This window comes from Bombus bifarius, unplaced genomic scaffold (assembly GCF_011952205.1).
Source record: "Bombus bifarius isolate JDL3187 unplaced genomic scaffold, Bbif_JDL3187 scf7180000007992, whole genome shotgun sequence".
NCBI lineage: Eukaryota > Metazoa > Arthropoda > Insecta > Hymenoptera > Apidae > Bombus > Bombus bifarius.
Window position 1 is genome coordinate 334285 of NW_022884373.1, and position 22054 is coordinate 356338.

The window sequence follows — 22054 nt, forward strand, 5'->3', positions numbered from 1 at the left end:
ATAACCTACTCATCGATGGACTGTGTAACTTAAAGTACACAGCGAAAGAAATCGAAAAGTATCGGCACAAACATCGACAAATATTCGGACGATTTTCGATCGGTGCAATACACAATATTCACGTTGGTATATTTCAATGTTATTTCACTTATTCGTAATTCCAACATCTTAAAGAGCGAAGGAATCTTCGTTGAAACATATCCCTGAAATTTTATGCTTTGCAAGATGTATCTTTCTACCTACAGCGCTTCGCGAGAATAAAAATGAAAATAGCGTACCAGATATTAATTTCTATATCTCGAAATGCTCAATTTTCCACAAAGGAGAAAGACATAGGAGTACGAACAAATTAAAGCAAAGGAAATATATTTTTAAAAAATCTGTTTTTGCATATGCGGGGACGCTAACAAAAGATATTCAAAAAATCCTATAAAATTCTCAATATTATACTATACTATCAACAAATCTTTCGAAAAATCATTGTCTTCCCTTCATCTTCCAATTTCCCCTATTAACAGTTGGGGTGCAACTGGAATTAACTCTTTGGCTGTAAACGCAAGTGAATTTGAGATCGCTCGATAACTAAACGAGACACGTTTCCATTGGCAAACTCAATACTCAATGAAAGTCGCCCTTTACAACCTAAGGAGATAAGGAGATCGTCCTGAACTTTACTCCGCACTCCCAGTCCCACCCCAACTGTTTGACCTTAGAGGGTTGATGAAGGCGCAGCTCGTAGAAGGGAGCCAATCAGAACCGCCGTTTAGCTAATGCGTGTAACGCGACCCGTGGGACGATCCGACACGATTCTGCGCTTGTTTCACGCTCCTCGTTACGCTACGGGCATGGTTCTATCTTACACTTAACTCGCCCTATCTCGTTTCATCGCCAGACGTTAAGGGTGGCGCACCCTTCTTAGCCATGGGTGCTAGGCATCGTCTGCTCTGAACTATCTTGGCATTCTCTATGTGGTTCGAATGGATTTGTGGGGTTTTTGAAAGAGTTTTGAGATGTTTGAAAGTGTTCTGGAATGTCTGAAAGTGTTTTGGAATGTTTGAAAGTGTTTGCGTTTTATCAACTTTGTATTTAGAACAGATGTCGTGTGCTCTGAGATATTTCGATATTTTCTGTATGATTATTGGAATGGATTAAGCCTGATTCACACTAGCAGTCAAAGTCATGGTCAGATTAGGATCCACCAAAAGCTAGGATTTTACCGAGATATTCACACTAAACGATCAGAAACAGTCAAATCTCGGCGCAGTCTCATTTTTATTCTATTATTCTATCTCGATTCATAATTTCATAATTTCATCATTGAGATGTGTGACAGTAGTATTTGTGACTAAAATCATATAGTTCGTTGTAATTTCCTACAAGTTCAATTAAACGCACGTTCTCCACGTTCCTTTTCGATTGTTGACCGGGGTCTTGATTAGCAAACCGATGTCACGGCCAATAGATTCTCATTTGACTCGCCGAGCCACCTACCGTGAATGCTCTCGTTGGATCACGTGTGAGTGACATTGACTCTGTGTCTGACTTGATGTGATTGCTAGTGTGCATCAAGCTTTAGTAACTCGTTTGGAAAAGGTTTCGAAGGTTTAGGAACACTCGTATTTGCACTGTTTCTGATTCTACGAAAACAGTAATTACCATTTAGGTATCGATGAAAATGTTGCAATAAATGAGGTTTTACTAAATTATTGATTTAGTAAAATTTTTTCTCGTTACATAATATTAAAAAATAAGGCGATGAAGAAAATATACTGTTTAATGCGGAGAAGCTATTTTTACTTGTACTTTGCACAAATTTCTAATTTAGAAAGATGATTAGTATTTTCTAAAATTCTTCAAGAACCAAGAAATATCTTGAGCTTTCTTTACCGCGAATATTACCAAATTCGCATGCAATTTGTAATTTTCTATAAAGCTCGACGAGACGCTCTCCCTGCAAGTTTATCAGGACCACACTACCTTCAGCCATGTTCTATTTCTAAGTTTCAGGGACCAGTAATCCGACGATTTACATAACTTCATAGTAACGATAACGCGATCTTACTCGAGAAATCGAGACTCTGTCTTTTCAAGGGCTCACCAAGGGGTGGATTCCTCCGGAGAATACAAATGGCCGTAATTTAAGACTCTCCTCATTCAAGATTGCTCTTTTCTCCACGAAATTGGCGAAACCTAATTTACGACTAATTTCACGATAATTTTCTCGTGACCTATGACACCGGAAGTGTTAACAGGGGTGATTTAGTTAATTTCACGCTGTACATGTTAATTTGGCAAAATTAACCTAATTTAAGCTAAAGGATTTTTTTAGAGAATCTTTATTACGAATAATTGTTACGCAAAAATGTGTCACGTGTACTTTATTCTTTATGTTTGTTGCTCATAGGGGTAATTTTGTTCATTTCGTATGTATATTACATAGTAGTTTAATAAAATAGGTTAATCAAGGGTGGGACATATGTAGAATAATATACACCCTTTGCTTTCTTATAAAACTTTTATCACCAATAATAATTGCGCAAGATAAATTTCTCCACTTACGTCGTTTACGTTTTATTCTCTATATTTACGCCTGATACGAGTGACTTTGTTAATTCTACGTGGTAAATAGTAATTTGAGAAAGTTACCATTAAGGGTGGGATGTAAAACGCCTGCGATTTTCTTTCCACTTGTAATCTATGAACTTGAGAGGGTTAATAAGGGTGATTTTGTTGATTTTATGAGTTTAACAATCTGCCTGTTATAAAATCTTTATTACGAATAATTACGAATAATTGTTGCGAAAAAGTATGATAAATTCACCCACTCGCGATTTATAGTTTACAGCTATTTACAGTTATTGTAATTTATTCTACGTAATATGATACCACGCATATAATATTCCCTCTTGTTTATTGTATGATAATTATGTTTCAAAATTTAAAGAATGCAGAAATAAGCTCGTCAATCGTTTAAAATTCTACGATTTCAAAGCATAAACATTTTCGAGGTACTAAGACTCGGTACCAAGACATAGTCCCATCGGGCATAGCTCGTATCGGGCATAGCCCCATCGGGCATGGCCCGTGTCGGGCATAGCCCGTATCGGGCATGGCCCGTATCGGGCATGGCCCGTGTCGGGCATAGCCCCACCGGGCATAGCCCGTGTCGGGCATAGCCCGTATCGGGCATAGCCCGTATTAGATGATCGGGCATATCCTGAATCGAAATTTCTAAATTCTAATTCTGTCCAAATCCTAAAATTCTGAAATTTGCGAATATCTCTAACATTGATTACGCGTAACGAACGAAACGCGTAAAACCTACCTGTCTATAATTGTTAGCACGTAAGTAAGAAATTACTGTGATTTCCAGGTTCCTACAAAGCGGTTCTCGTTAAAATCGCTGCCGTTTCCGCTTCGTTTTAGCCAGAATTAAGCGTCCTGTTGGTGACGTAATTCGCGTTAAGTTTCCTCGTTTTTCGGATCGATCCGACGACGAATCAGGGCGCAGTTAGCTAATGCGGGCTTGTGTTGGCACAGCCCCCGAGGGGGTGGCTCGTTGTTCCACTGGCGTAGTCAGGGGTGAGTCGTGGCCGTGGCAACGATCCACGGAAACGCGAGCTTGGATCAGACTTTTCTTACACTCACACATGTATACACACGCCAAACTTCCAATTTTCTTTCGAAAATTGCTCCCTCGCTGCATGTTTGTTTCTTCATAAACAATTTTATTTTCTACCTTTTCCCTTTCTTTCTTCCACTATACCAATTTGTTGTTTGTCCATATAATTTGCTAATTTATTCTCCGTACGCGTTACATAATATATTTCTTGTCTCTGTTCTTCAAAATACATTTTCTTATGTTTCTTCTCTTTCGCGTGTTTTTTCTACGGGAATAGAATAATAATTAAGGCTAGAAACAATATAATAATCAAACGTAGACCAACAGTTCCCAAGGAGTTAGCGATTCGACAATTTTTAAGAATATTTTTTAACATAACAACGACACAATCGATTCTGAAAACCCACCCCTTTAACCTCGATAGACAAGAATTTTTTCTCCAGTGGAAAAAGCTTCCCGTTGGAGGTACGAAAACTCCGCGGCTCTAATTTCCAGCCGGGGGTGGCTTTTGCCGCAATTAATTTCCCGGGAATCCAATTAATTCCTCGCCGCCGGCCAATGAACTAACGTTGTTTGCCGAAGAAAACGTTGTCTCCGGGATCGTCGTGCTAAAACCACCAAGGGGGAGGAAGAGAAACTCGCGAAGGGGGGATGAAAACGATGGCGAGAGAATAGAGTCGCCTCTGAAAGATCGTTGAGGAGCATAAAGGAAGGGTGGTACAGGGGCGCAGATAAAATTACATTATCGCCTAAAGCGTCCTCGACGAAGGAGAAAGGGAGAAAGAGGGAGGAGAAAACCGGGGTGAAAATCACGTCCCGTAATTCCCGGGCATTAAGGTAAACGTTCAAGTCGCAGGGCGCAGGTTCGGTCGCCATGGAAACTGACACCCTCTTCCTACCACCCTGGCTCCCTTTCAATCGATAACTTATGAAACCATCCTCGCCAACCCTCCGCGACCCTCTCCGCATCCAACTGGTCCTCCTACCGGATGCTGGATACCGTTTCCCGCGATGGCGACCCCTCGCCACCACGATCGAACCATTTTTCTACGCGCTTCCTTTCCAGGCTAAGGGGTTGTTTGTAGGACACACGATATTTTCGCGATCGTTGTACCGATTTATTAATTCCGATTGGTTCGAGCGAGTTTGATTTAAAAGCAGACTGTTAGGAAATATTAAATAAAAGCTTGTGAAGTTTTTCTGTTATGCAAGGTAGTAATTATTGATTATTTTTAATTCACGAAAGAGATGATGTTTGTTAATAACATAAAACTCTAAGGTGAAAATAGAGAGACGATTTTAAGCGTGAGCAAGTGGAATTTTATTTCCATGGACAACTGTTATGAAATGTTAGATACATACGACTTCTTGGACCTTATTCTTTATAACATTTGTCGTTAGGATTGTGATTTGTGACGTTTTTTAAATTCATGAAACAAATGGATAAGATTTGTTAATAGCGTGAAAATCAGGCGAGATAAGAGAGAGATAACTTTACGTGTAAGTAGAACGAGACAACGGCTACGATCTCTCGATGAAAGACTCTGCTGAAAGATTAAAGGATCTTTTTCAAGTATTCAAAGATTAGTAAGATGCAGATAATTGAATAAATTTTTAAGATTCGGTCTTGAGACAAAGTGGAGAATGTAGAATTTGGATTTTTTAAAAATTCACGATTTAAATAAAAGACAAAAGTAGATTACCTACTTAAATTAAGATTCATTTAATTAAAATACTTTATCAGTATGAGATATCAAATATTACGACATGTTAAAGATCCAACAGAAAAATTGTCCCCTATTTCTAATTTAGCTTCACATTAGACTTGCAAAAATATAAAATGAAGAATAATCCTTTAAAAAAGACTCGTGCTCACTAGAATTTCCATCCTATAAAATCTCAAACCCTAAACATCTTGCGAATTTAATAGAAAATTTCTTCTCTGCTCTAATAAATTCTACATCGTGTTAAACTTCCTTTTATATCATTTTATATCATCAAAATTCCAACTTCATCTCAGCGTTATTGTAAAATTTCATACAATTGCACCATCGCTGAAAAATTCACCAAATGAAAAAACAAATGGAAGAATCAACGAGTCATCTTCCGCGGAAGACAAGGAAACACAGTTCCTTTCAATATTTCGTTATAAATTATCAGAATTAGCTGCACGAAATAGTTTACGCGAAATCCTCGCGAGCGAATTTCGCGGTTGTAACGGGACAGAAGATCCATCTCCACGGCGGAACTTGTTTATTCTTCATGACGAATGATCGGCGACATTAACTGCGAACGATCTAACCGCCGGCCCACCATTTGTCGGCCGGTAATGCGTACGATCGATTAATTAAATCCGGCCAACCGGCGACCGTATCGCGCCTGGAATCATCCCCTAAACGCCTGGCCAATCAGAGCAAGGGCTCACCAGGGGTTAGCCACCCTCGCCACCAGAAAAACCAAAACCATTAACGTCCGACCAGACGATCGTCTTTAAATCGTTCATACCCTTCATCCCCCATTCGTTCGACACGTGTTCCTGTAATTCCTCTATGAGAAAATTGTAACTGGCTGACTTGTCATCCTTTTTTAATATCCTTTGTTCATATCGACATTTGACTATTTTTCAAACGTTGAGTCGAGACTAGAATTTTACAGAAATACTAAATACAAATTTTTCATACTTGAAGGAAAAGTCAATATTTAACGAAAATCGCACGCGTTCTTTAATCTTCAAATTCTTCATTCACAAATATTTCTTCGATTAATAAAGGCAGAAACTTTGTTGAATTTCTACGGATTGTTCGTTCGTTCGATCATTTCTAAATTCCTTGGAACATCTTTCAACAAAATTCTACTTTGCAGTTACAATTCGAGTTTGATTCTCAACAAAAATTCAGGTTACGAATATTCTCCTATCTTCAACGAAATCTTTCGACTATTGCAACGATTCTCATTCAAAGCTACTTCTTCCTTGGCTCTCAACAAAATCATCGAAAAACCTCACTTCCCTATCCTACTAGGTACACAAACGAATAATCCAAATTTTTCAGCGAGACTAAAAGTTTCTCCAAAATGAAAAAAAATATCGCGTTGTTCGATCAAAGTATTTGTCGCTTTTTATTACTGTAAGTCATCTATTAAGGGAACCAATGGAGGAACCAATCGTCACTGACAAAGGAGGAGGTTCAGTGAAGTAGCTGCGTGACGACGTTAGGCTACATACCGCTTCTACGAAGGAAAAACGTCATAATGAGTCTCGTTTGAGGTGTCTTCCATCTTATTCATCTTATTCGCTAGAAATTACTCTCTTAGATTGCTACCTGCTCGGATCGATGTAACGCGTCTTATCCGACCACCATTTGCAATTAATGAATCAGGTACAAAGATAACTCGACGATTGGATTTCGTTTAAAGACGCAGTATTTTTCCGTAATGAAGTTCGTCGCTCGTCCGATAAATGGTTTAACAAACAAACGATCTTAATTCAACAACTTGCTGTACTTTTTTTTTTCTAAATACACTAAGTTTCACTGAAAAATTTGGATTACTCGTTTGTACACCCGATGCTTAATTCTTGAGAAAATTCCATTACGAATATTCTTCGATTCTCCGCAAAATCTTCGGTACATGTACGCGTAACAATTTCCAATCGCGTCTTTCTCCTGGGTTCCAACCATCTCCACCATTGTCTGCTGCAATTATCGTTAGCAGCGCGATTCGCGAGCAACGTCTATCGCGAAATTGAGGCGTCAGCTTTATAGTCTTCGGCGGCGGAATAGCTGAGAGGCCCGCGAAATAAGACGCGAGAACCGGAGGAGCGATGGAGGAGGAAGAAAGATGGTGGCGGGTAAAGAGAAAGACGGGTTCCTGGTCCGGGTTATATGGAGTTCGGAGAATTTTAACAAGACGGGCTCGCGTCGCCCTGGGCGAGGAATCCCCTAACGAGAAAGGGCACTTCTCCCCTCAAAAATAATGAAGTCTTCAAGCCGCGTTCCCACAGCCTCCCCGAGGGTGTAATGTTGCGCTTTTATGCAACTCGTCTCCTAGTCGAATCGCTGGTGAACACATTCGGCTCAAACACTTTTGCCGCCACGGCAAAAACTGGATACCTCTTACACACTTTGCTTTGTATTTTCGAGAAAATTGATACAGCCTGCAGTGGTGTACATTCAAGGGGCGTTTTGTTGCGATTTCATTCTTAAATAGAGCCTCTCTTGTTTGAGAAATTATAACGTCTAGTCTGGAATTAATCGTGTTCAAGTATACTCGATAAATTTTCAAACTCGATTTTCTCGTAAACTAAGTCTTAAATGAACAAATTTTATCTGGTATTTTGTTCTTATTTTTTCATAAGGAATCACCTCGTGTCCGCTTGTACATGTTATTTGGCCGCATCCTGTGTATTCTTTATCCCCGCCTGCCTCTCGGATCGACGGCGATTTCCAGTTACACGTGCAGAATAAATCAGAGGAATAATCGTAAAACTTACCTGTAAACAAAAAATACACAATAACAATAACCATAACTTAACCTAAACTCAATTAACTATAGAAACAGCTACCTACATTTATCCTTATGGTCAATATTATTATCATAATCCTTATTATCATAATCCTTATTAATCCATATTAATATACCTATTTCTGTATAGATACTTTACGATGGCTATCGAGAGAGATTAAACAACCTGCTGTGCGATAGGATTATTAACACCTTAGAAAGGTAGAAACGAAGGGAATAATTTGTAACTGAACAGAGTGATTATCCTAACAGTCGTCACGATTTGTCAGATACTTAATATCACTGCGTTAACAAATTTTGTACTATTAAAAATACTTCACTAGATATCTCTTCAATATCAAATTTCCCAATTTTTACGATATTCAAACTTCAAGTCATCTCAATTGCCAAGTAATTCTTAAATAATTCTTCGATCCTGCCAATTTAATTTTTCTTCAAACTCACTTCGAACTCTCAACTAACTCTACAATTTCACGATTCTACGCGTAGCCTGATAATTCACGAATCACCGGAAGGTAAAATCTTCGTAGTTCGCGGACATCAAAATAACATAAGTACACGCATTCCGAGTCTGCAAATCAAATCAAATCCAACTACCAAGATTCCACCCAATGTCCAAAATTACCTGAGCATCAGAGCATCACACGAACAACTACCTTTAAAACGGCGGTGATAAAGAAGAGCCGAGTAAATAACAGAGAGACTAGAGCGAGGCAACCGGACTTAATTCGACTTAATGCCGGGTTAATCCAGCTGACCTTTGGCGGACGAGTCGTGATTTAAGGCGACGATTGGCCGTCGGCTAATTGGCGGCCTTGTCTTCCATCAGGGTGAAACGCTGATAAATACAGCCAGTAATCCCATCGGGAAGAATGGGTACGAGCATCGCGAAACAAGGTGAAAGGAACCGGTGCAAGAGAACGAAGAAAGACGAAAAATGGACAAGGACGGCGCACAAGGCTCGTTTTCATTAAGCTCGCCTAAACTGCCATCAATTTCGCCACGATGAAAGTCGGGCCCGTCCCTATTCGACACGCATTTTCGCACCATTTGTATGGATATACAGACGATCCGCGCGCTGCCTAATTAAATCAACCAGGAATTCCTGGTATTTATTGGGATTTCATGTAAATCAGCCTGGTCAGCTATAGAGAGTGGTTTTTTCAATGGCAGCCTGGCGCGTGACTCTTTGATCTCTCTCTTTCTCGTTTTCACGGAGTTGGCTTCCTTTTTTCCTCGTTTCTGACTATAATGTCTCTTCTTCACGTTTTATCGCATCTCTTTCTTTTTTTCTTCTTCTCCATGATTTTATTGAATAGTTTTCTTCACTTCTTTAAGGAGTATACTTCTCCTTCTTGATTTTAATTGGTTCTTTTTACTAGTTTTTTATGGACAAATTTCTTTTTATCGCTGGATACTAAACATATATAATATTCAAGTTTATAAAAAGTTAGATAAATGCTAGCTAAGAGCTAATATGTAATATAGATACGTAGGTGTGCGAGGAATCTTAACAGAAGTTACTTCGTAAGAATCATTTTTCTATGAATCTCGGAGTAGGTAAACCTACAATTCCTTCGCCCTCCAAGAAGGGTTCAATAAAACCTCCACAATTTATCTTCAAAACAAAACCGAACGAAAAAAAAAATAACAGCGAAAATATCATCCAATATGAAAAATGAAAAAAACCTTTGACAAACAATCTCCCAAAGCGCAGCAATTTAAACTGCAGAAAAAAATCGCCCAATAAATACGTTTCCCCTTCAGGCGAATAAAAAATTAAACAAAAAAAAACAATAATAATAATAATAAAAAAGAACGAACCGGCGTGAAATCGTTCGACCAATTTATCACGTTTTTTTTTTTTTTCGTCCCGCCGGTGTATCGAGACTAGCGTTGAAAAACGAGGGGGCGAAAATGGAAAAACGACAAAAATGTGACACGGATGGAGGGTGGTCGAAGGGGGTGGCAAAAACGTCGGGCTGGGCCCGGAATGAATTTTAATTCGGCACGCGCGAAATAACAAACAAAAGAGAGAAAGAATGGTAGCCGGGCGAAACTTAAACCAAACAGCCACGATTGGAAACACGATCGGAATCGATTCCAGCCGACGAAATCGAAATCGTCGCCTCGATTTCCGGCTGGGATTTGATCATTAAAACGAGACCGCTTATTTTTTCTTTCTGCTCGCGAATTTTTTCGGCGCAGCTTTGTTTTTCCTTCGTCTCGTTCTCCTACCCCTTCTCTTTGCTCGACAATCGAAAACGATTGGATTTTTTGGCAGAGTTCGAGCAGAGGTTCGGTTTGTTCAATCGATCGGTCGAGTGGTTTGTAAGTTAATTAGAAAGTTTAAAAAAGGGATGGTGAATTTTTTTCGTCGTAGTGTCGCGTTTCTATTTTGTTTGATATTAAAGGGCCTAGATTAATTACTCGCGATTAGTTGTATAATTCCATTCGACTCGTGTCTACCATCTTTAGTTTATGTTAAGTTTTTTGGAAATAGGAACATGTATTTATCGTTCCTACATGTATAGAAATCTTTCCAAATTTGTTATTAGATTGTAACATGTAAGTGTACCCGGATCTAATCAATTAAATATGATGGCGTGCAGATGGTTTTTCTAAACACTGTACGTAAATGTTAGAATATTAAAATTAATGGCATACGATGAAGGAGAGATTCTCATCTTCAAAACCGTGCATAATACAGTCGATATATATTTACCGAAAAATATGACAGAAGATCGATATCACGGAATCTGACGTTCTCAACCATCCTCAAGAAGACAATTAAATTCTCTAAAACCGCCCCACACTTGGCAACCTCTGAAATTCATTCACTAAAATCCACTTACCCCCGCCATCTTCTCAAATCGCTATTCCATCATCCATCAAACCTCTCATCGCTTTCTCCTCCCAAAAAGTTCGAAAAATCATCCCCATGCTCCGTAACCATCAAAAGACTCGGAACACCGGAAGAACCGTTTCCTCCCTTCGATTCAACTTCCCTCCCCTTACAGAAAAAAAGAAAAATATTATCCGTAGTAGTCGACAGGTAGCATCTTCCTTACAAGAACACCAACACTCGTATAAAGGATGAAATCGAACGAGCAAGACGGGAGAACAGAAAGGGGGATGAAAGGGACAGACACGAACATCGAGGGGACAGCCAGCCTCTGGTTTCTTTACATATGGCGCTTAGCACAGCGCTATAACCATCGATAATCGGCCAATAGGAACGAACCACGGGATCGTACGCTATCGTCGAAACCCCATAGATCCGTAGGCAGCATGACAAATAACTCTCACAATGGGCCATCGTTTCCAGTCGTGCACCCCCTCCGCGGTAGTCGAGCTTCCAGCCCTTCCTCGCGCTATCTCTCTCCCCCTCTCTCCCTCTCTCTTTCTCTTTATAGCTCCCCTCTGTTCGTGTTATACACGACCAGATCGGTTCCGGCAATTTTACATTCACGTCAGAGCCGGCGCTGATTTATTATAATGTTTGCCGCTCGCTTTGCCATCCTCCTCTTCCACTGGCTTCGAGCTCGTCCAGCTTTCTGGCCCGTTTCATCCCCTCTTTTTCTTCGTTTTCTTCTATGTTTATCTACGTATTGCGAGTTAGGCGTGGTTGGTGAATGTCGGAACGACGTTGGTGTTGGTTGATTATTTGTTAGACTTTGCAGAGGAAAAAGGAACGAGAGCGAGGAACAGGAAGGGTTGCTTGAGCTAGGGACCTGTTCTCGGGGAAATTGCGATGTCACGAAATTAGTTTTGGCGCGAGGAGCGAGCTCATTGTGCGTTGATTTTGCCACAGTGGATCTACTTTGATTTCTTTTGGCTCCCGCGAATATTTGTCATCGGATGTCTGGTGTTTGAAATGGCAGTTTGCCTGGAAATTAGGGGATGTTCCTGATTTGGGATTTTTCGGATTTTTCTAATAATCGAGGGATTCTCGTAGCCGACGAGTCTGATAAATACCGAAGAAAGCTCCTGCGCGAGGATTCTATCGTTGAAAAGATATTTGTGAATCTGGCCGATGCTCAGACTCGAAGAAGATTTTTTTTTGCAAAAAAAGGAGCTGAGGGGTTTCCTGAGAGTGAAGGAATATTTTCTCAATATGTATGTGATTATGTATATGTATATGTATATTTTTATCTATGTCCTTCGCAGAAGATATTCCAATATTTAATTTTGAAACGTCTCACTTTCGTTCCTTTTAAAAAATGTAGCGCATGTTGAAATAATGGAACTTGTCGAAGGAAAATGCAATTTCTTCGACTCTTCGTATCATCGTCACTTGTTTAACAACCAAAAATTTGACAGTTCAAAATGTTTGACTTTCTTGAAAACAACGAAATAGCAAGAAACAAAGAGTAACGAATGGAACAAAGCTTCTTTCGGTCGAACAAGGGTTGAAAGGAGTAGGGTGAAACGTTGGTGAGCAGAAAAACGGTATACGGTGTAGGGGATTCCATTTTCCGGGGCTCGATTCGCCATAAAGATTTTTATCCCGCCACTGGAAAATAGAATTGTTATCGGTAAATCGGAGATTGCTGCATGCCCCATGGCGCCTCTGCCATTCCCAAGGTCAAACGAGCACAGGCTCCTTTTAAGGCCGCCAGCCATCGGTTATTTAATTAGTATCGTTACTGTGAAATGGCGAGCTCGAGGCACGTCCCTTGAATTTATTCACCAGTTCTTATTTTCGACCGAGGATCGTTGCAGTTTATCACCATCCTTTCCTCCTCATCTTCTCGCGGGTATGGCACTTCTTCGTCAACAGTTTTTTGGTTACTTGCTTACGACTGACAGAAGTGACGATTGCATTCTTTATTTCTTCCGTTCTTATTCTTGCTGTATCTGTAGATTAAAGATCTGTAAATTAATCTGTAGATTAAGCAGAATTTATATAAAACAATAGCGAGTAGTTATTCCTTTCAAGATATTGTCAGTTTGAAGAAAATTGAAGTCCACCTGGTGAAGTTTTGATTTTCTTACAAAAAAGTTTATAATTTGTAAAGAACGTAAAACGAATGACAATTCGTAAAAATATCGTCGTTTGGTAAAATTCTAAAGATTTGTATAATGAAAATTATAAACGTTATGGATCTATTTACAAAAAATTCACTTTCGTTAAAAATTCAGGAGCTGTCATATTCTTCTTCTCAACAATTTGTTCTTCCTGGTCCTAGGAAAAATTCCTATCACTGAAGCTTTCCGACAAATATCTTTATGCGTGATATTCTACTCCCCATTTACACTGTAATCCTTTCTAAAGCATTAACGATCATCCACGAAGAAATTATTCATTACGAAAGAAAGATTAGCACATGAAAACCAAAAAATAATAGGAAATCAACTCAATATTAATCATCGCAACTACTTCAAACAAACTTTATCGATTCGATACCGATAAAGTGAGTTTCAAGTCGTTCCAATTCCAGTAACTGGACTAATCCAAACGTAAGTTTCACGGCCGTCCTCGACAATCGAAGGAAATCGTTGTAACCGATTTCTGTTGCCGGCCCTGAAGGTTCTGTAACGGAGGCCGTCGATAAACAAGACAATTTCGCGGCAGGACGTCCCCAGGAATCTATAAATCTCTAGCTGACCAGTCGCGATCTATCGATTAGAGAGGCCTGTGGCCGAGGTCTCGCCATCTTGAAAGCGTTTGCCGCCAAACGATTGAATGTGTCCCCAAGCGGACATCCTCTCGTTCTCGATTCTCTTCCAGCGAAAACCCCTCTCACACAGAACACCTCGTTGCGTTTCTTTTCTTCCTCCCTTTCCCCTTGCGCACCCTTTCTCGTCCTGTTACTCGCGATCGCGTCACGGGAATTGAAAGCATCGACAACCGAAACCCAACGACGATTCTATTTTCCCTTTGGCCAGCGTCCCCGTTACGCTGCCGGTAAAAATCTTTATGGCGAATCGAGTCCGGGAAATGGGATGGCTTATTTCGCTTTTTTTCCCCTCTTCTTTCTTCGTCTTTTTCTGTTATTTTTTCCATGTTGCTTCCGGTGATGGGAGGAAAAAATCAATTTACATGGATTTATAGACGGAGGACCTGTACTGGGGCAAATTTGTGTCACTTTCTTTAGTTTCTTTTGGATCAGCTTCTTTACATTGTTCCGGTTACTATTGGTTTACCTACTTGGTTGCTCCTAGGAGGTTCTTCGCTAATTTATCGTATAATTTCCATGGATTTGTAGATGGCAGACTCGCGTTATCCGTATCCGCGTGTAGTATCCGTGCCACTTTCTTTAGCTTCTTCTAAATTCGGCCAAACTTCTCTCACTTTTTTTAGTTTCCTCTGGATTAACTTCGCTAGATCGTCCTGTGTAAGCGTTGGTTTGTTTTTAAAAGGTTCTTGGCAAATTTATTATACCATTTATACAGCAGATGGTGGACTTGCCATCGGTTAAATCTTTCTTCCTCCTCTTCTTCTTCTTTGGATTCTTCTGGGCAATGTTAGTTCGTCTTTAGAAGATCCTTGGCTAATTCATAGGAGATTGCTTAAAAATCCTTAGAACCGTTTATTATATCGTTCGTTTCCAAACCGAATGAAATTTTGGAGAACCGGAGATTACCAGTGAACTACCATTATACGAATTCCATCTGTATGAATTGCTAGCCCCTGAGAGGCTCCTTTCAACAGATTTCCTACACGAAGTTCTTGTTCTATATAGACTGTTAAATGAAGGGAAAATTTTATTGAAAATTTACATTAACGATATTTATTAACACGTCTTGAAATATATAATAAATTGCCAAAAATATATATAGAGTATCAGAAGAAGAAGAAACAGAGAGAAAAGGTAAAGTAAAATTCGATTTGTTCTAACATTAGCTCGCTTGCAAGTTTCTAGCTACTGCTGTTTTAACTAGCTGGCCTAACGCATTCTTTTAACCGTTCTACTATTTTCCCAAAGAGATTAAAATTCAAATAGCATAAAAAAATGAGAGCAGAGCGAATAACGCAATAAATTTACATGTTAACCTCCGACGATCGTATTTTTCGTTCCCGATCGGCAATAAATACAGCGAACCGGACCATAAAGTTCTATTTGTCAACGCGATTTTCTCGATGCACCGGCCAGGTTGTCACTCGTAGTATACCTAGTATTCAGGATAGCGTTCTCCTGCTCAGAATCTAGAACACGTTGAGAAACTGCAATGAGGAATCGTGTCACGGTTGAAAGTATCCCGCACATTATTGTTCACGTCACTAACCGGAATATTCTATGAAAATTTGCATTTGGGTCTTTGTTCGAAGAATCCACTGTTTCTCTTATTATTTCATCTCTTTCTAAAATCATTCGTTAGACTTCATTCATCGTTTCACTTCTTTATCGCAATTTACATTCAATAATATTTCTAGTTGAAATTATTCGAACGAAAACGAAAGGACGTCGGACTAAAAAAAGCGAAGAGAGGAGAGGTCCAAGGTATTTCTTCGTCTTTTTTCATTTTTATCTCTTTGAGAAATATTGGAAGTAGAAGAATTTCTAAATAGAACACGCGATTTTATACGATGCTAATAAAGATAAAAAATTCACGATGAAGAGTTTTTACAACGATTAAATATTCAACTGTCTCTTAATACAGAATCTATCATTATCAAGATGAATAATATAGCATGTTCTCGTGCATTTATTTTTCCGTTTCTTAAGACTGTAACTTACGTGTCTAGATAGGAGCATTTTATTATTAACAGAAACAAACAAATTATTTCATATAATATACTTTACAATAATATAAATTACTTTATAAGTATTCGATCATTTTCTCATTTACGTAAAAGGATTATGTGAAAGTTAGTAGTATATTTACGCTCTCATATACATGTAGCTGAAATACATCTTTATTCACGGTTCGAACGTAGAACAAAAATAGAAAATCTGCGACATTTGCGACTGTCAAATTATCGCCAAACACATCCTTTTAAATTGCCCCAAATACAATGTCCCTCGCAACAAATACCACGTTGAAGGAATCTTTACTTTTAACTAGCAAATCTTTCTCTGTTAACATTACCATCGGCAAAATAGTACTAACCACGGTACTAACCACGTGCAGTTGATGAGATGTTAAAACCTATACGTATACAGGGTGGTTGGTAACCGGTGGTACAAGCGGAAAGGGGGTGATTCTACGCGAAAAAAGAAGTCGAAAATATAGAATAAAAATTTTTTTTCAATTTTTCCATCGAGACAACGATCTACAGTGAGATCCGTTATAACGAGACGCGATAAAGTGCACGCGTACCGAGCGAAAATTCAAAGTCGATTTTCTCGAAAACAAAGCCTCAGACGAGAAATTTGTATTCTATATTTTCCACTTCTTTTTTCGCGTAGAATCACCCCCTTTCCGCTTGTACCACCAGTTACCAACCACCCTGTATATATAAAGAAGGAAAAAGTAAAATAAAGATCACTGAAATACCTGCTATAAATTCGCAAAAAATTTTCGAGATACGACGATTACCGTAAATAACTTAGAAAAATCTCATTTTTCTAATAAAACTAAGCGACATTTGCGAGAGAAAGAAGAAGAAGTAGAAAGTTTAGGAGGAAATTGGTGCGAATTCGGCGTGGAACGAGGGGTCCGCGATCGGCGATTCAACGCGGTTTTTGCTCGGTCGGAGGTTCGCGTTGGCTGCATTATTTTATTAGAATGAATTATTCATGCGCGTCACTTACACGGTATGCGCAAGTCGCGCTCCTTCATCAATTCCTCCCCCTCTGGGCCCTGATTCGCAAACCTAGCCAACGGCCAGCTCCTTTTTCATCCTTCTCCTTCTTCTGATCCTTTCTTCGACATTCGGCGAGGAAAAAAGAAGACGTAGAAGAGGACTGAAGAAGAAGAAAAAGAAGAAGAGGAAGAAAGGTTTAACTAGTTCACAATAATCCTCTCTTTTCCATTTTGTAGCAGCGCGCAAAAAAATTCTGCCCGAAAGAAACCTCGAGAGCGATGGACCGACCACGAATTCGATTCCCCTTCGGTTTCTTTATGGGATTTTAAGCGGCCGCGGTTTTTGCTCGACGTCCGCCGCGGTGCGAGATTTTCGCGCCATTTTGAAACCTGTTGATTGATTCAAACGTTTTACGGTGCGTTCGGCTTCTTGTCACGGGCTTGCGTCACGTTTTGCCGCGTTTTTTCCCACGTTTCCTTTAAAGTTGAGGAACCCTTAATGGAAAGATGGTAGAGGCGAGGATTTTAGAATTTCTATGCTGTAAATGATACTACTCCTTTTCGATCCCTTCGTTTTAACGATGGTCTTAAAGTCAATCTTCGTGGGTGCCATATGAGCCTTTGGCCAATTTAACTCCGCTAGCCGCATAGTAATAAACGTCAATAAATCTTGCGATTCGATAGACTTTTTCTGTTCGCAATCCACCGCCAGCTGTAACGTTAATAGAATATTGTCACCCACGAACGATTTCTAACCGAATTGTATATTGAAGGGTTTTATACCCGTAAATAATAACAATAATAGTAGTAACAACAATAATAATAATAATGAGTAACATATTAATCTATCAAGCCCATAAGTATCCGTCGTTGTTGTTCGTTTGGTTGATGCGATAAATGTAATCATTTCCTGATTGTTTTAGCGAACAAATGAAACAGCAGGCAACAGCAAGATATCGTTCGAAAGCGACACTGCATAAATGATAAAGTATTTGTGTCTTTTCCTTGAGATAACCGAACTCATCGTTTTTCAAATACGTTTGATCGTTCCCAGTTAAACAAGACGTACTGTACGCGCAAATTTATCGATCACAGTTAGTTCGAAATTTCCAATGGACGAGCAAACATTCGAGAGAATAAAAGAAGATAGTCGAAATGGTGGCACGAGCTGGATTTCGATGGAGAATTTAAGGGGGCAGAGAAAACGAATTGACCGGATCTCGCGAGAGTAATGGCGGGCTAAACGGTGGCGGCGCCTTGATATGCAAAAGCCGGAATTTCCGCGCGGCCATACGGCGGAAAAGAAAACGAACAGGCTCGTTGGAATGCTATGCAACCGCTATTCCGGTAATAGCCTGCGTTTACATCGCCTCTTTAGCGTCCGCGATTCGTACGGCATTTGTCTTCGATTTTCTTCGCTCGATGCAACGATCTGCACGATCCTTGAGAATCCTTTGATCCTCATCCGCGATCCTCCATTATTTTTCTCATCTCGCGTAGTCTCGCTTTGACGCTCGAGACGACACATCTCGGATTATTCCGCCGTGTTAATTTAAACAGCCTTATCTGGCCAAATTAATTTAGAAATCTTATCTGGTTTGAAAAAATTGACTTTTAACACGTTCGAGATATAAATCGTTGTATCTTCAGCTTCAACGAAGATACGGCATTCTCGTTTGATATACACATGGATGAACTATTTTTCGGTTTAAATTGTTTCTGAATGTATGTTATTTGTATATTGTATATCGTAGTCTGTTTAGATTTAGGTTTTCTTCGTACTTCATCTAGTTTGTACCATCTTCCCCTCTGTTACTGGTTGCTTCTATCAAATTTGTCAGAAAATTGAATTTTGGGCTGTTTTAGTCAAACCTGTATCCTTTTATTTTGTTATTGCATTTTACAGTTGTAATATGCTAATGGAAAATTTGGCGATCGTTTTCTTCAAAAAAACAATGAAAAAACAGAAATGAAGAAAATTAATAATTATCTTCCCTGTTTAACAATGATATTTATAAAACAGTTGAGAACAACGATCCTTAGGATCGTTTAAAAAAAAATTGAATTATCCAACCAGATAGTGTATGTCACGATTAATTCGAACAACTATACTTCCACTGAAGATACTTGTTTAATATCAATATGAAAAATTTCCAATAGCTCAACGATATGTCAAACGGCTAATTCGTATCATACACGTTAAAAAGGGAACCTGTTTGCGATTTTAACGTGTCGTCAAATAATCAATCGATATCGTAAACGTTAAAAATAAAAACGTTCGCTTCCGTTGTAAGATCGAAATGGTCGACAAAAGCCAGCACTCGGACTTTAATCCTAATTATCTCGTTTCTCGCGAGTCGAAAAAACGACGTTCCTACAGGTGACACGTCATTGTACGATGCTCTCGTCTGACGATGGAGAAAGGGGATGAGACAAGAGGACAAAACCAGCCAAGACTTTTCGGAATGCCGCGGTTGGGACGCATTCAAATCGTTTCGTCGCTTCGTTTTGCGTGCTCCGACGCGGACGATTGACGTTGAGGGATGACACGATCCTCTTCGACGTGGCCCTCGCACTCTCGACTCTGGTTCCCTTAAATCGAGTTAAAGTGAACGAAGATAGCGTATCTGTCTCTCTAGCGGCGATAGCGGAGAAAGAGACAGAAACGAGACGTGGCGAAAATTTCGAATTTTCTAGAGAAATTGATAGTTTCGTGAAATATAATCGAAGCAATGTTGAAGGAAGCACGAAGCACTGAAGAAGGATGGCAAGTTTCGCGACTTACTCTTCTTCTGCTTTCCTAATGTTAACTTATTGCCAGTAGTATCAACCAATGATACTTATTTTAGTAATATTAGTAGATTCTAGAGATTGAAAAGGACGGTAGATTCGAAGATTACTTTTATTTTTATTATTTATGTTATTAAATACAGCAAATAGATACCTGTACTGTATGTACGATATCAAGTTGTAGTATATCACGGTTAATTAATAAATAACAATTATATTAATAAATTTCGAGAGTTGTAACTATCAATGAATACGACCAGTTTCAAAATGGAAACTTTTTATCCAAATAAAAATCAACCGAGTCGATATATATTTTCTTCTACAATTCGACAAGTTTCAATCGATTTCAACTTTGTGAAAACGTTGCAGCTTCACCGTCATAGCCATTTGACAATAAACTTTTCACCTCGAACCAAGAAATACGGATACACAGATTTTGAAAATTAATTTTCTACGCAACACATCAATTGGCAATTTCGAAATAATAAAATATTTTGAAAAATCGTGCATTTCAGGATTAATTTAGCGTTTAATACATCGGTTGAATATTTTCTCAACAACGAATAACGAGGAAATAATCAATCACGAAGGGACCATCGGCGATATTAAAGTGTTATTTGAAATAGATTTCGGGGATAACGAGTTAGCCCGGTAATTCGATGAAAATTGAAGCGGAGGAAAGCTGTACTTAAATGTTTTATTTTTTCTTTTTTCGTCGAGCAGAGAAAATTCGGGGTGTTGCGTGTAATGATGTAATAAAAAATGAAATAACGGGAGTAATGACAATGAGATAAAAAGTAAACGATTTAACGGACGAAGATCGAGTAATTTCGTTTCGAAGATAAATGTATTAAGACGAAGGAAATGGAAGCTCTTGGCGAAGTGCCTTTTTAATAACGCGCACGATTATTACGTCCAAGATTAATGGAACACCGAAAAGAGAGAAGAACGAGCGGGTAATTGTAGCGTGCGGTGATGCAGTTTCTCTGGAAGGAGCGTTCCCTGAATGCACTTAAACGAAGTTAAATATCACTCGGTGAAGACGTAAACCAATGGCGGCCGAAATGATCAACGGTAGAGGGAGACCGAAGAAACCTCCCTGCATAATAACTATGCTATCTTTAACAACTGGCTACTAAGGGATTGAATCAAGATGAAATGGCAACAAACACTTCTTATTACGAATTTTTACGACTTTTAGGTTGATGAGAAGGTGGAAGTTGTGTACGAATTTTGGATGATTTTTACATCTTTTGGAATTTAATTCTCGTGGCAAATCTCTTTACTACTAAAGGAGAGAGAGAGAAAGAGAGAGAGAGAGAGAGAAGAGAAATGAAAAAGACGAGGAAGCCGAGGACACGAGAAAATATGATTAAAATGAAAAGAAGTATTTGGTATTGGTGAATTTCTAGCATTGTCAGAGAATGACGAAATAAAAATCGTGTATCGATAAATTTGGAAGAAAATAAAATTCGTAAGAAGAAGAACGAGGCTGAAAATTAATAACAAGGAAATAAAATGTATACATCGTGAGTTCGTACGTGAGTAAAGCTTGTAAGGAATTTGTTTCATAAGAAATGTACTTTCTACCAGAGAAGAGAAGAAAAATAAATAAATAAATTCAAAGGATTAAGAGGAGGAAACATCGTATTGGAAATCTACAAGCTTCCAAAATGAATAAACAAATTTTTTTTAAATTGTATATATCATCGATCCGTAAGATCGTAAAATTTCACTCAATTCTGCTTCGTTAGAAAGTCTGTTTTCTATTGGAGAACCGAGAAGAACAAAATTATAGCAAAAAGGGAAAGAGAGACGAGACAAAGCGAGACGAAGAAAGAGGACGAGAGTTGAGGCCGAAAGAGGGATTAGCAAAATAGAAAGAAAAACGTGAAGAGGCCGAAGGAAGCAACGAACGAAGAACAGCATCGTCGACATTTTTACCGGCTGTTTTCGTTGGTTTTGCGAATTCGTTCGCGCGATCGTGCCAGGAATGACATCACGGCCTCGTACGAGCTACACCTAAGAAACACTGGAATGCCTACGAACCTGCACAGGTGTTCCTCTTCTGAATGGTTCTCAGGTCGGAACGGAAAAACGAGACACGCAAGAAAAGTTCCCTCCGATTCTTCCCTCCTCTTACGATCCTTCTTTCAAGTAACACTGTGAATCGGTGAACGCCGATGACAACGTTGTTTACCAATTCTCATGACGAGAGGTAAAAGGTTTAAGCGTTTTGTAGATTTGAACGGATGTAACGTTTTAATAGTTTCTTTTAAGGCTGAAGATGATGAGACTATAGGATTGATGATTTAATTTCTTGTTGAGTTAGTTGTAAATTGTAGTTCTCTAACTATTTTCGTTTTTCAATAGAAGGATGAGTTGAAATTATTGGTAAGAGAGAAATCCAGATTTAATACAAGCTTT